The following is a 12,690-nucleotide window of genomic DNA, read 5'->3' on the forward strand; positions in this document are numbered from 1 at the left end:
AGAGCGACTCCGTAGAGGTGTGCAAGATGAAATGGGAAAGACTATCTCTGTAGAAAATGTTAAGAAATTCCTATCAACGCAAGATGCATATACTCTACACAAACCCGCCAGAATACATTTTCCTAGAAATTGGGTTTTTGTGTCTCGCCCGCTAAATCAATTTCAGGCTGACCTGTGCGATATGCAGGCCCTGTCTGAGCACAATGATGGGTACAATTATTTATTAACGGTCATAGATGTATTTTCCAAGAAAGCTTACGTGAGGGCTCTGAAAAGAAAAACCGCAAAGGAAGTGGTGAATGCCTTTGAATCCATTTTTGCCGAAAGTCAGGCGCCCAAAAAAATTCAAACCGACGTGGGGAAAGAATTTTTTAATAAAAGTTTTGAGGTTTTGATGAAAAAATACGGAATCGTTCATTTTTCCACAGCCAGCAATCTCAAAGCTTCTGTGGTGGAAAGATTCAATCGTACTTTAAAGGGTAGAATGTGGAGATATTTTACAGCAAACAACACTTTGTGATACCTCAATGTCCTACAAGACTTGGTGAAAGGTTATAATCACAGCTATCACACCAGTATTAAAATGAGGCCTGTGCAGGTGACCTCGGACAACACCGATCAAGTGTTTCAAAACTTGTACGGTACACCTCAAACACATCTTCCAAAGATGAATTTTAAGAAGGGTGACATAGTCAGGATCTCAAAGTTGAGGGGAGTGTTTGATAAAAAATATGAACAGAGTTTTACGGATGAAATGTTTACAATATCACACTGTATACCCCGCAGACCACCTGTGTACAAACTAACAGATTATGACGGAGAAGCCATCCAAGGTTTATTTTACGAGGCAGAGTTGCAAAAAGTAACGATGGACAAAGACAAAGTCTATCATGTAGAGAAGATTCTGAATCGACGCACCTTGAAGGGTGAAAAACAGGTTTTTGTACAGTGGAAAAATTGGCCTGAGAAATTTAACAGTTGGATCAAGGAATCTGATTTGAAAAATGTATAAAAGATCTACACAAGATGGCAAAAATCATCATTTCGCCATGTACGGCCCAAAGGATGAAGGGTTTTTCATCACTCTTCCCTCCAACGCCAGCCTCAACGTTTTTAAAGACAACAAGAGTTCCAGTTACCGGGTGGATTTACCTCAACATATAAATTTAGACGGACGCTGGGAGGTAGCCATGACGCAAATTTCATATCCGCACACCTTCTTTACCATAGCGCAGAGTGACGCCTATTTTTATTGGAGGGAAAAACCCAAAGAACCAGCGAAAGAAAGCGTCGTACATCAGCAGAGATTTAGAGGAGGCTATTACAATACCATAGGAACCTTTATGAATGAGCTGAATAGTTTTTTTAGAAAAATCAATTCCGATATTTATCTCGTCTATAGCGGTATTCAAAAAAAGATGGAATTCCAAGCCGGAGGTCGAACTCACGTACTCTTTGACGCACCAGCGGCTTACCTGCTGGGACTAAAACCGGGGGAATGGTTTGTGTTTGACCAAAAGTTTGCACACTACCCAGCCGATATACGCGCAGGGTTTTACCACATGTATTGTTACTGCGACATTGTAAGTCCGCAGATGGTTGGTGATGTATATGCACCGCTTTTGAGAACGTTCGATATTAAAGGAACGTACAGTGACATTATCACGCAATATTTCAATCCCTCTTATTACTTACCGGTAGCCAAACATCACATTGAAAACATTAAAATTGGGATCAAATCAGATCAAAACAAACCGGTAGATTTTACCTACGGTAAGACTATCGTAACGCTTCACTTTAGACCCAAAGCATGAAGCCGTCAGCTTATATAAACCATCCGTCTAAGACAATGTCATTCAGTGTCGAGACGTTGAGCTAAGGTAACTACCCGTGAGTCTAAGGGGGTTTCCTTTCGCGAACATCGTACGATAAGGTACATTGTTTTTTTTGGTACATCCAAAAGAACAAAAAAAAAAAATTAAAAATGGTTAGGGCCATCAACTTATAAACTTGTGATTCAAAGCCTTTTGTTTTTTAAAGACTTTTTTTAAACATTGACCACGAACTCATTAACTTAAAGTGAGCCTTGAGATCATTCCAGACTTTAACACCATAAACAGAAACATACCTTTATCATTTGTTCTAAATTCACTTTGTATTAAGTACTTTAACTGATTGCTTTTGAATTTCTTCAAATCAAACATGCAAATAAAGACAAGTTACATGTAACCAACACATTTTCACGTTAACAGTTACGCTACATTAAAGGAAATGTTTTAGTTTATGACATAGATCATGGATCACCAACCTTTCTAAACCGCGAGCTACTTCAAAGGGCTACCAGTTTAATACACGCTGCTTCAATTTTCCAGTTTTACTTTAATTAGAGGGAAAGATAATTAAGGAAGACTTTGTTTCATTTTTGAAAATAAACAGGGAGTCATCGTGTTCCCACTATAACAGCCATCAACTGCTCTTTACCATGTTTTTGGATTGTAACAATTATGTAAGATTTATAAACTCCACCTTCTTATTTAATTTTATTGCCTTAAACACCAAATCTGCAGCATCTTTAATGAAATCCTATCTGTGGTCTGTCTCAGCAGTGTTTCAGTGAAAATAAACCTTGAAAAGTGGTTTATTTGTTTATGTAATGCTTATCGTGTCCGATTTAACTCTAACTTAAATTAAATGTAGATCAAATGCAATTATTGTGCAACCTGCAGCTATCTGGCTGAAATATTTATAATTTCACTAAACCATGATTCGTTTTTATCTAAGCGAGTTTTTACCAGAACAAGTGGATGTTGTCATTATTTCTGTTCACATCTATTGTTTTTACGCAAATTATGTTCAGGCATCGCTGCGGGCTGCTAAAGGGTCTTGACAGTGGACCAAACGGGTAACGGAACATTTTTGTACACCCTGTAGTATTTGGTGACTGATGTAAAGTTTAATAGGTAATGCGTTGATGAAGAAGAAGTGAGTTTGGCTCAATGCGAACATGTTTAACTAGTTGTTTGTCTGTAATAAACCTCACGGGTAAAGCATCATTTATCTGTTTAATAGATGTTTATCACCAGAACTGACGCTGACGTGTCACTTTCGATTAGTCTCAATATTAACTTAAGTTTTCTGCATTATTATTAACACTATCATAATTTACCATTCTAATGCTTAAAATACTCCAAGAACACGCAAATATAAAATTAATTTTGCTTAAGTAAATACCGCTCGATCTGTACACGTCACACTGGTCCGGTCCGGGATTAGTAGCAGAATCTAAACACACGGACCTCCGCGCGGGCACATGGCTATTAGAAAATGAACAGACTTAACCGAAAGGCCATCATCAAACCCCCTGAATGTTTGTTGTGTGTTGTTGTAATATACGTAAACCGGATAAAGCAAAACAATCCAGCGCTCCCACACACACATTGCATTTACACACACATACCGTCCCCCTTGGAACCTCAGCAGCTGCAAAGGATGAGAAAATAACAGCGGCAGCCACAAGGCAAAACTGTGGTCGGCGGTACAAAACCGGGTCCGTCTTAAAAACAATGTTATTCGTGAATAAATCATGATATTATCAAAACATATTTATCATCATATTAGGTACGTATTCTTCGTAAAAGTATACTCTAAAAAGCTCATTCTTCTTACAAACATCCCTTGAATTCTCTTATGTTTTGGACATGCAAGTGCCTGGAGCATTATTGGCTATCTGTTCTGGACATCATCACAAATGTAGTGGGGAAGCAGACCCCAACCAACCCCAGATTGATATAGCTGGGGGACTGCTAAGTTTTGTCACATAACCTATACTCATTTTGTCAGACTAGCCCTTATAGCGGCTAATAAATGCATAGGCATTTGCTGGAAAAGTGTGTGTGTGTGTGTGTGTGTGTGTGTGTGTGTGTGTGTGTGTGTGTGTGTGTGTGTGTGTGTGCGTGCGTGCGTGCGTGTGTGAGAGAATTTTTTTTTTTTTTTTTTTTTTTGGCGGGTGCTATAAGGCGGGACTTCCGGTTTGGGAAGGCGGGACTTCTGGTTAGGGGCGGGACAAAGGGCGTGACGTCACACCTGTCAAAAGTTTGACGAGTTGTGGTTCCTTTCTCTCTCTCCCGTTACTGTACTACCGGTACTTGCCGTTCGTGCCCCTCCTCCCCCCAGGGTGTAGCTCTTCCCTGAGCCGGTCTGTCCGTAGCAGAGCACCGTAGCGTTGAACCCGTCCACCACGGACTGAACCAGTGGCTTAACGCAAGCGCAGTACACGTCGCGGTGCGTCGCCATTGGACCAAACACGTTGTCGAAGTTGAAAAGTCGATTAATACCGAGCAGCACCTGCTGGGTCCCCAGGACCACGCGCACACACTCAGGAGCTCCGCGGGAAGCAGGGGCTGCTCCGAGCAAAGTGTTGCAGCCAGTTATCGACTGGGCACATCAACTGTGTCTGCAATAGTTTCAGAGGTGAGTCATGGAAAAATCTTTCACTCATTTGTCGGTTTCCCCTATATCCTACTGAATGAAATGATTGATCACAACAAAGTGATTATGAATAACCTGTTATTTGTCCCCCTATACTTATAAATATGTGAGAAATAATCAGCAACTATTTTCTTTATGGCAATTGTATAAATAAAGGTCAAACCGACCATGACAAAAGTGAATCACTTGAACAATAAATCATAACATGTTGACATATGACAATCTGAGGCACATGAGAAGAAACTTAAGTAATTCTTGAATATGTTTTATTTCCCTTGATTTATTCAATTCAGTATTGCTTTATTTATCAAATGTTGGGGAAATTTTAAAATAAGCTTTTGTTGCATGTAATTTGTTTATATTAGTTTCTATATTTCTGTTTGCTGAATTTGTTAGTTTGTTTATTGTCAATTGTTAACACTTATATACATATGTGGATGTATATGTGTTCTAAGTGAAATCATGAATATTATTTTTATAAAACCTTTCCTAATTTCCTAAAGTATTTCCTACCACAGGTGTGCCAAGCAATATGGAGCCTGTATTTGTGGCTCTCCCCTCTGTACATCAGTCATTGCTCGTGACTTTGGGATTATCCTAACCTTTTAGGATTGTTATTTGTTTAGTTATAACTATGTATACATATCTTGCATTAACCAAGATTTTTTTTTCATCCATCACTTGCTAACAATTTGATCTAATATCTACCAGGTTCCTTGGATGGGAAACATCCAAATACGTTGCCCTCCAGGATGTGGGAGTGATTTCTTCAACTATAAGGGGTATCACTCCCTAGTCCTCATGTGAGAGCCTATGGACGCCAGAGTGATGGTGGTGTCTTTGGTTGCAAACTCATGAATGGCACACTGGACGAACCACCACCTCAGGATCTGCTTGGAACAAACACCACCAGTTCACATGTGTTTGTAGGGGATGGTGCCTAACCCACACCGATCACCATCGGCGGTACATCCCAACAAACTACGCTGATACCATTTCGCCATCAGGAGTAATCATGCCAGGTCAGCACACACACACAAAGTAAAATTAGTATATGGCCTAAGTTCTACGGTATAATTGGTTAAAGAATTATAAGATTCTAAATAGAATTCCTGTTCTCGTTTCCTATCCCTGCATGTGAATGGAGACAGACAGCTGGAGCAGACGTCCTCTTTGTCCCTGCGACCAGGAGATCCGGAGTTACCAGGGGTGCTGGCAGAAGAGCATATGCTGTTCAGAACAATCTGCGAAACTTCTTTTCTTTCCCTGAGGGTCTTGTGCTGTGGCAAACTGCCATCATTATGCATACCTGTCAAGTATCCCGTTTTACCCGGGAAACTCCCGTATTTTACCTCTCTTTCCCGCCATAGTCCCGTATTAGTCTTTTCCCGTAAATATCCCGTATTTTAATATAATAAAAAAATAAAAGATGCCTTATTAAACTTAACGCTGTCGCTATCCTCACGAGAACTGCCACCTGAAATGGCCTGGGTGGCAGCTCTCGTGAGATTAGTGCTGACAGCGGCAACAAACCCGGGATACAACTCAGAAGAGAGATGATGAATGAAGACGTGCCGGTGAAAAAAACAAAGTACTAGTGTAAATATGTTGTGAAATGTGAAATAGAGTTTACCTTCTTAAAGAGCAGCAAGATGGGACACAGTTACACATTCTGTAAGATTTGTAACTGAGATTTTAGCGTCTACCACGGGGGAAGGAACCACGTAAGTCACTATGAAAAATCAGCCAATCACACGCGCCACAAATATACACTGCTTTAAAAAAGTGTTAAAGGATGTAAAGTCTGTAATAAATGTGTATAAAAAGTCATTAGTGAATACCAGATAACCACGAGTGAGTATGAGAAATTATAAGAAAACATGTAATAAAATAAAATGTTAATTTATTAACAAAACTTGTCTATCTTAAGGACAAGCAACGTGAAATTGACAGTAAATATATAATTTGTTGACATGTATATGAACTGTAAGTATATTAAATAAACACGTGCTTCATATACACATTTATGTTTTCATTTAGGCGGTTTTATAATTTAGGAATTAGGGCTGGGCGATATTTCGAGATTCAAGATGTATGCTGCTTTTACTTCTCAGAACAGCATGTAAAGCTCAGTTAGATGGATTATTGAATGCACATATTGTGCAGCTGTTTGTTAATAAATGAGCCTCCATCCATCCATTTTCTTCCGCAGAGGCAGCAGTCTCAGCAGAGATGCCCAGACCTCCTGATCCACGCACACCTCCTATCAAGATTTATATCGTATATCACCATTTTGAGATGATATGGAGTTTTGGTTCATATCACCCAGCCCTAGTAGGAATGTTCACAGCATTTCAATGTTAATAAAGGTCAGTCTACCAGATTCTAATCACATAATTGTATTTAGTAAGTGGTTGACAAGTGTCTATTTTAGATTTCTTGTACACATATTAAAATATAAGGGATACTGGAGCTTGGTTGGGCGAGTGGGACGGCACGTAGTGGGCGCCAGAAAATGTCCCTTATTTTCAAATCCAAAACTTGACGTACAAAAAATCTAAAATACCCACTTGTCAACCACTTACTAAATATAATGATGTGATAAGAATTTGGTGTGTGTTTGTGTGGGTGCTTGTGTGTGTGTGTGACTGTTCGTTACCTCACACACACATGCACTAACGGGCATCAGCCACGCTTATGATTGTTGGGAGACCTGGAAGTAGCACAAAAAATAAACTTTTTGCAACACCAAAGTTGCAACTCCATCTCTAAACGGCCCTGTGTGCGTTCAGCATGTACATCCTGGCACTCTCACATGCACGCGCATCAGCCGTACGTGTGTGTGTTTACATTGTAGCTGCTAGCTACAAAACATAAGAAGAAACATCACCCTTGTGCAGAACAGACAATAATCATAGTGGAGCCGTGTTGTGGACCCATCTGCTCACACATCTGTGTGCGTGCGCGTGCGTGCATGTGTGTGAATCTCCTCCGTGGGTTATCTCTCACACACACATGCACGCGCGTCAGCTGGGCGCATGCACATAATCCGTCACAGGTTGTTGAGAAATAAAAGGTGGTCATGGTCTGAGTTCACATCGTACTTAGATTGTATATGCATGTGTGTGCAGAGGCGCACTACTGAAAATTGAATTTTTGCTAATAAAAATAATTCATTTTTGTTTATTTTGTTTTCAATGTGTGTGTTTCACCACAGCCTCCGCTCCGGAGAAAGTATTGCGGAGAAAGGAAGTGAACTCTGTGACCGCCGATTTAAAGGATGTTTGGATCACGGGAATAATTTTAAATAACCATGAATAATTAAATAACCATGAATCATTAACTGAAATAACTTTTAGCAGTACAGAAAAGTTTTTAATATTTAAACCCAAACAAACTGCGACACAGTGACGTCATGACTCGGTGACCGAGAACTTAAAGTTGTGCGCTTCATACCGCGCTCATTACCGAGAGTGCCGTATACTTAAAATGAACATTTTGCAACACCAAATCTATCTCTGCAAAAGAAGGTCTGTGGTATTTGGAAGTTTCAGGTCGAACTCATACCACGTTGGGGAGATATTCGCTCCACACACACACCCACACACACTCACGCACGCAGACCTTCTTTACATTATAGATAGATGTTACACATATTCTGACTGGAGGAGGGACCAGGGACTTCCGCTGATGCCACTTTCGGCCACGATCCTTGCACTTTTAAAAACCAATGGAAGCAGCTCAGCAGCAGTTTGGAAGCAAGTGCAGTCCCCTCGCTTTCACACAGGTGAACCCTGGTGCACGAAAACTCCGACTACCTCCAGAGGGCAGAATTCAGACTCTACTTGGGAATGATGCACTTTTATAAAACCGATGAGAGAGGCAGTATCAAAGTGACAGACTGTCTTTGCTTTAAACTTGCGATTGTTATGTATTTTTTCTGTATTTACCTTTATTATTGTCAGTCTATTATTTTTTTTGTGTAATTGTTTGAACAACTGTAAAGTGTCTGAGTTTTTCAAAAGCGCTTATAAATAAAATGTATCATTATTATTGATGGGACAAGCAGGATTTCCCAGTGTAAAAAGGACATTTTGATAAAGGAAAATCATTAAATATATATTTTATTGTCTTATTACATTAATAGCTGTTGTAGTATTATTAGGGTGGCTTGTTAAACATTTCACATGATTTACAGAGGGGAGTAAACAACCAAGACAGTGAAGTAATACATTTAATTGTTTAAATGAGTTTTGCACTGCTCTCGATCCTCAGCCCTTTGGCTCAGCAGACGGACTCTATTGAAGAAAACGGTTGTGTAGTATGTGCTCTATGTTACAGTGAGTGTCTTTCTAACTTCATTGACGACAGCATCCGTCTTTTTACAGTACGCACACTAATGTGTATATTATCTGTAATAGTAAGGCATAATGCTATTTCAGTGTCAGACCTTCATTGAAAAGAAACCTATGCGGTGATCTATTTGCTCCTGCTCCTCTGACATTGTTACACTGACTGATGTTTCCTGCAATGATTTATTTTACTACACTATTGTTTTGTTTATTATCCCCTTATCTCAGCAAAACAAATTAAATTAACTCATTATCATGGGAAACAGAGGTATAAAATGTATGAAAGCATGGCCCATTAGGGCTTCCGTACTGCTGCTATGCTGCTCATACAGCACAGAACCCCCCACCCATCCCTTACTAACATGGGACATTAAGTGAGCTACTGCAAGTGCAACCTTTGATTTCCATGATTTTCAAAATCCCAAAAATGGCCCTAAAGAAAATCTCACCCTTGTGTTTTGCATTTCTGCCAATAGCTGCACTTCATGTGGTCGGATTCATTGTTACTGGGCAAAACCACCACAGATCAACTTCATCCTGCGTGGAGAGAACCCTTTTCAATGCTTTAGCTGAACTTTATTTGTTGTATAAAGAATCTTGGATGCAAAGGCAGGTAAAAATAATGTTTAATCAACTTTTGTTTTGAGTGTCAATGCTCTAACGTATTGCAACGCGTCCTCGTGATTAGAGTATCAACACTCTTTAACCTTGACTTATTTTGTCATCTCCTGATACAGCAGATCTTTGCTCCTGTTTGGACTCTAAATAAAACAGGATGAAGGCAGTGACAAGCCAACAGCCACAGTGTCAGCACTCTCAAACAGTGAGTAAGTGTTACAAGGACAAACTAGTTATTTTGATCTAAATCTTTCAACAACACACACTGGACGACTTACTGTATACATATATATGTGTGTGTGTGTGTGTGTGTACCAGCTGACTGCAACATCAGGAAGGAGGAACATGAGGAAGAGGAAAAGTATCAAGGGCTCAAATAACAACTGGGGCAGATGTGAAAGGTCAAAGGTCCTCGTGGTAGTAAGAGCTAGTAGCTAGTGGGAGCTGGCAGTGACCCCCAAACTGGGATTACTGGTGGCTCTAACAGATTCCAGGAACAACATCTGAAGCCTCAGTCCAGAAGTGTGCAATAGGAACAGCTCAGCTACTACACTCACTTTTCTTGTATACCGTATTTTTCGGACTATAAGGCGCACCGGACTATAAGGCGCACCGGTTTGTTATTATTAATTTTATTATTATTAAGACGCATTAAGCGAAATAAAATAGTCAGATAAGTCAAAGTTTATTCAATTCATTAACAATAACTCTCAACATTGTTCAGGTTTAACGCATAAAATACAGAACAATACACTCACTTTTTCAGTTCAGTACATTGAAGCACAGTAGTTAATTTCATACATAACGCGCACCTGATTATAAGGCGCACTGTCGATTTTTGAGAAAATTAAAGGATTTTAAGTGCACCTTATAGTCCAAAAAATACGGTACACATTTTCCACGGTAATTCCACGGTAATTCTCTCGAGTCGATACCATATGTTCACTTGTTATTTTGTTGTTGTTTTGGTAGGATTCAAACTTAATAGTATAGTAACTTTGTAGTAGTGGAAATTTGCAAAACAAATGCAATGTGGCAATACAAACAATTAGATGTTGTTTTGATTTGTTAAAATGCATATAATGAGAAATAAAATATGTTAAATTGAAATGTTTTGTTATTTCATCATTAAACAAATTACTATTTATCATCACATAAGTACTGATATGGATTCCCATGTACTGTATTGGTTCAAATGTGAAAGGTACTGATCCATAACTGAAACACATGGAACATATAGGGAACATGCAGAACTCTGCTGAACATCAAACCAAACATATGTGCAGGGAACCTCATGGTACAATATTATCATTGTTTTAATTGTGTCAGGCCTGCTTTATTAGTTTGTTGTTTAAAACGTTGAGAACACAGCAACAACATCCAAAAGACAGGATGAGAAAACATGAAATAAATAAATAAATATATACTTATAAATGTATACTTGTTTATTTAAGAAACCAATAAAACAGTGAAAATATATTATAGAATGTTGTCTTGTATTAGAGCTAGGCAATATATCGTGATTCAAGATATATTGAGTTTTCTATTTTGGCAATATAGAAAATGACAATATCACCTACATCTATTTTTTTATACAATCACACAGTACAAATCACATCATACAATAATGTATTATTATTCATACAGTCAAAAAGATTTGTTCTTCTTTGACAATTTTAACATATTTCTGAGATATATATTTTTATAACATAATTTGTATAAAAATACTCGTTTTAGGAGTTGCTGCTTTTGTTACTTCTCAGAACAGCATGAAAAGCACAGTTAGATGGATCACTGTGTGCATCCTAACCCAGACCTTCCCCTAAACAAGCCACAGCCCAGAACTCACTCACACGTGCTGTCCCTTAGAGGAGAAAATGACTAAAGTGGCACATGTTGTGTTGCTGTTTGTTAACAAATGTGCTTGTGTGGCATTTTTAATCAGCAAATTTAACCCAGAATGGCCTTTCTGGTCAGACTTTATTGAGAGATAAGTGTATCGCCATTTTGAGACAAAAATATCGAGATATGCGTTTTGGTCCATATCGCCCAGCTCTATCTTGTATGCGGAAACGTATAAGCAAGGTGAGCCGGACGCTCTGTCCTCAGATCAATGCATAAAGTTACACAGAGTTCGCAAGAGAGCACCAGAAGTGGAATCCTCGTTTTCAAAATAAGAGCATCAAACTGTACATAAGTATCGCGCAAATGCCGACAGCTAATGTGTATTGTTAATTTCCCCCAAAAGCATGTGTTGCATTGAAAGGATTTTTCGTCCCCGTGTGTTTTTAGACAGTTTAAGCATTGTAGATGAAACACATGGAGAATGAACGAAAACGCTTGTAAAGGGTTAGTTTAGGGCGCGTCATGGTGGTCAGTGAAAGGGGACGGACTCTGTCCACTTTTCCTCCTACAAAAACCTCCAGAGGTGACGGGACTCAGGCTCCACTGGGACCGACTGCGTTTAGCTCGTCTGAGGTAAAAGGTATGACATTCTTACAATTCCTTAACTTACGGAGTGTTTGTCGGCTCCGGTGCCGCAGTAGGACCGACCGGTGTCCGGTGACCGGCACTGACCGAAGCCCGTGAGAGTGACCCACAGCCGACCTCTGTGTGTCAGTCCCAGGACAGCTGTGTGTGTGTGTGTGTGTGTGTGTGTGTGTGTGTGTGTGTGTGTGTGTGTGTGTGTAACTACAGTAACTACATTCTGTCTGTTCCTGCTGTTGTTAACCAGGTTCACTTATTCAAAGCTGGACACATTTAGCACCAAACATCATTGAGAAATCAGCGCGTTATCATGTTATATAACATTCAGGACTCATGTCCACCCTATTCCATAAACACATTAAACTACATTTCATCTTTTTTTTTTTTTTTATTTTAAATGCGGCATTCGTCTGACATCGAAATAACGTGTAACTATATCGTAAAACAACTTTAGAAATCACTTCTCTTGGTTTCCGCGCTGCTCACATCTGCAACAGAAGACTTCAGAGCTTTAAGGCCTGTCAAGTGAAAAAAGGAAATATTTTACTGCTTTGGGAGTTTCTTTCTAATTTATCTACTTTCCGAATTCTCAAGAAAAGTTATGAAGATGGTTCTTATAGTCCCATAGTATGGAAGCCCGTTTCCGCCACTAAAAAAAAAAAAAAATCACCAAGGAAAGTCATAATTATGAGATAGAAAGTCATAATTATGAGACAGAAAGTCATAATTATGAGAAAAAAGTCAT

The 12,690-nt window shown here is 39.2% G+C and overlaps 2 long non-coding RNA genes across 2 annotated transcripts; both read left to right on the forward strand.

Annotated features, from left to right (window-relative positions):
* Positions 1 to 4,075: 4,075 nt before the first annotated feature.
* On the forward strand, positions 4,076 to 6,259 carry LOC114477160 (uncharacterized). Its single transcript, XR_003675673.1, has 3 exons — positions 4,076 to 4,470; positions 5,200 to 5,510; positions 5,640 to 6,259. It is a non-coding gene; the product is annotated as an uncharacterized LOC114477160 (long non-coding RNA).
* Positions 6,260 to 6,796: 537 nt separating this feature from the next.
* On the forward strand, positions 6,797 to 10,127 carry LOC114477163 (uncharacterized). The gene is made up of 4 exons (XR_003675674.1): positions 6,797 to 6,857; positions 9,317 to 9,453; positions 9,578 to 9,667; positions 9,777 to 10,127. It is a non-coding gene; the product is annotated as an uncharacterized LOC114477163 (long non-coding RNA).
* The last annotated feature ends 2,563 nt before the right edge of the window (positions 10,128 to 12,690 follow it).

The sequence above is a fragment of the Gouania willdenowi genome, chromosome 15, assembly GCF_900634775.1.
Source record: "Gouania willdenowi chromosome 15, fGouWil2.1, whole genome shotgun sequence".
Lineage (NCBI taxonomy): Eukaryota > Metazoa > Chordata > Actinopteri > Blenniiformes > Gobiesocidae > Gouania > Gouania willdenowi.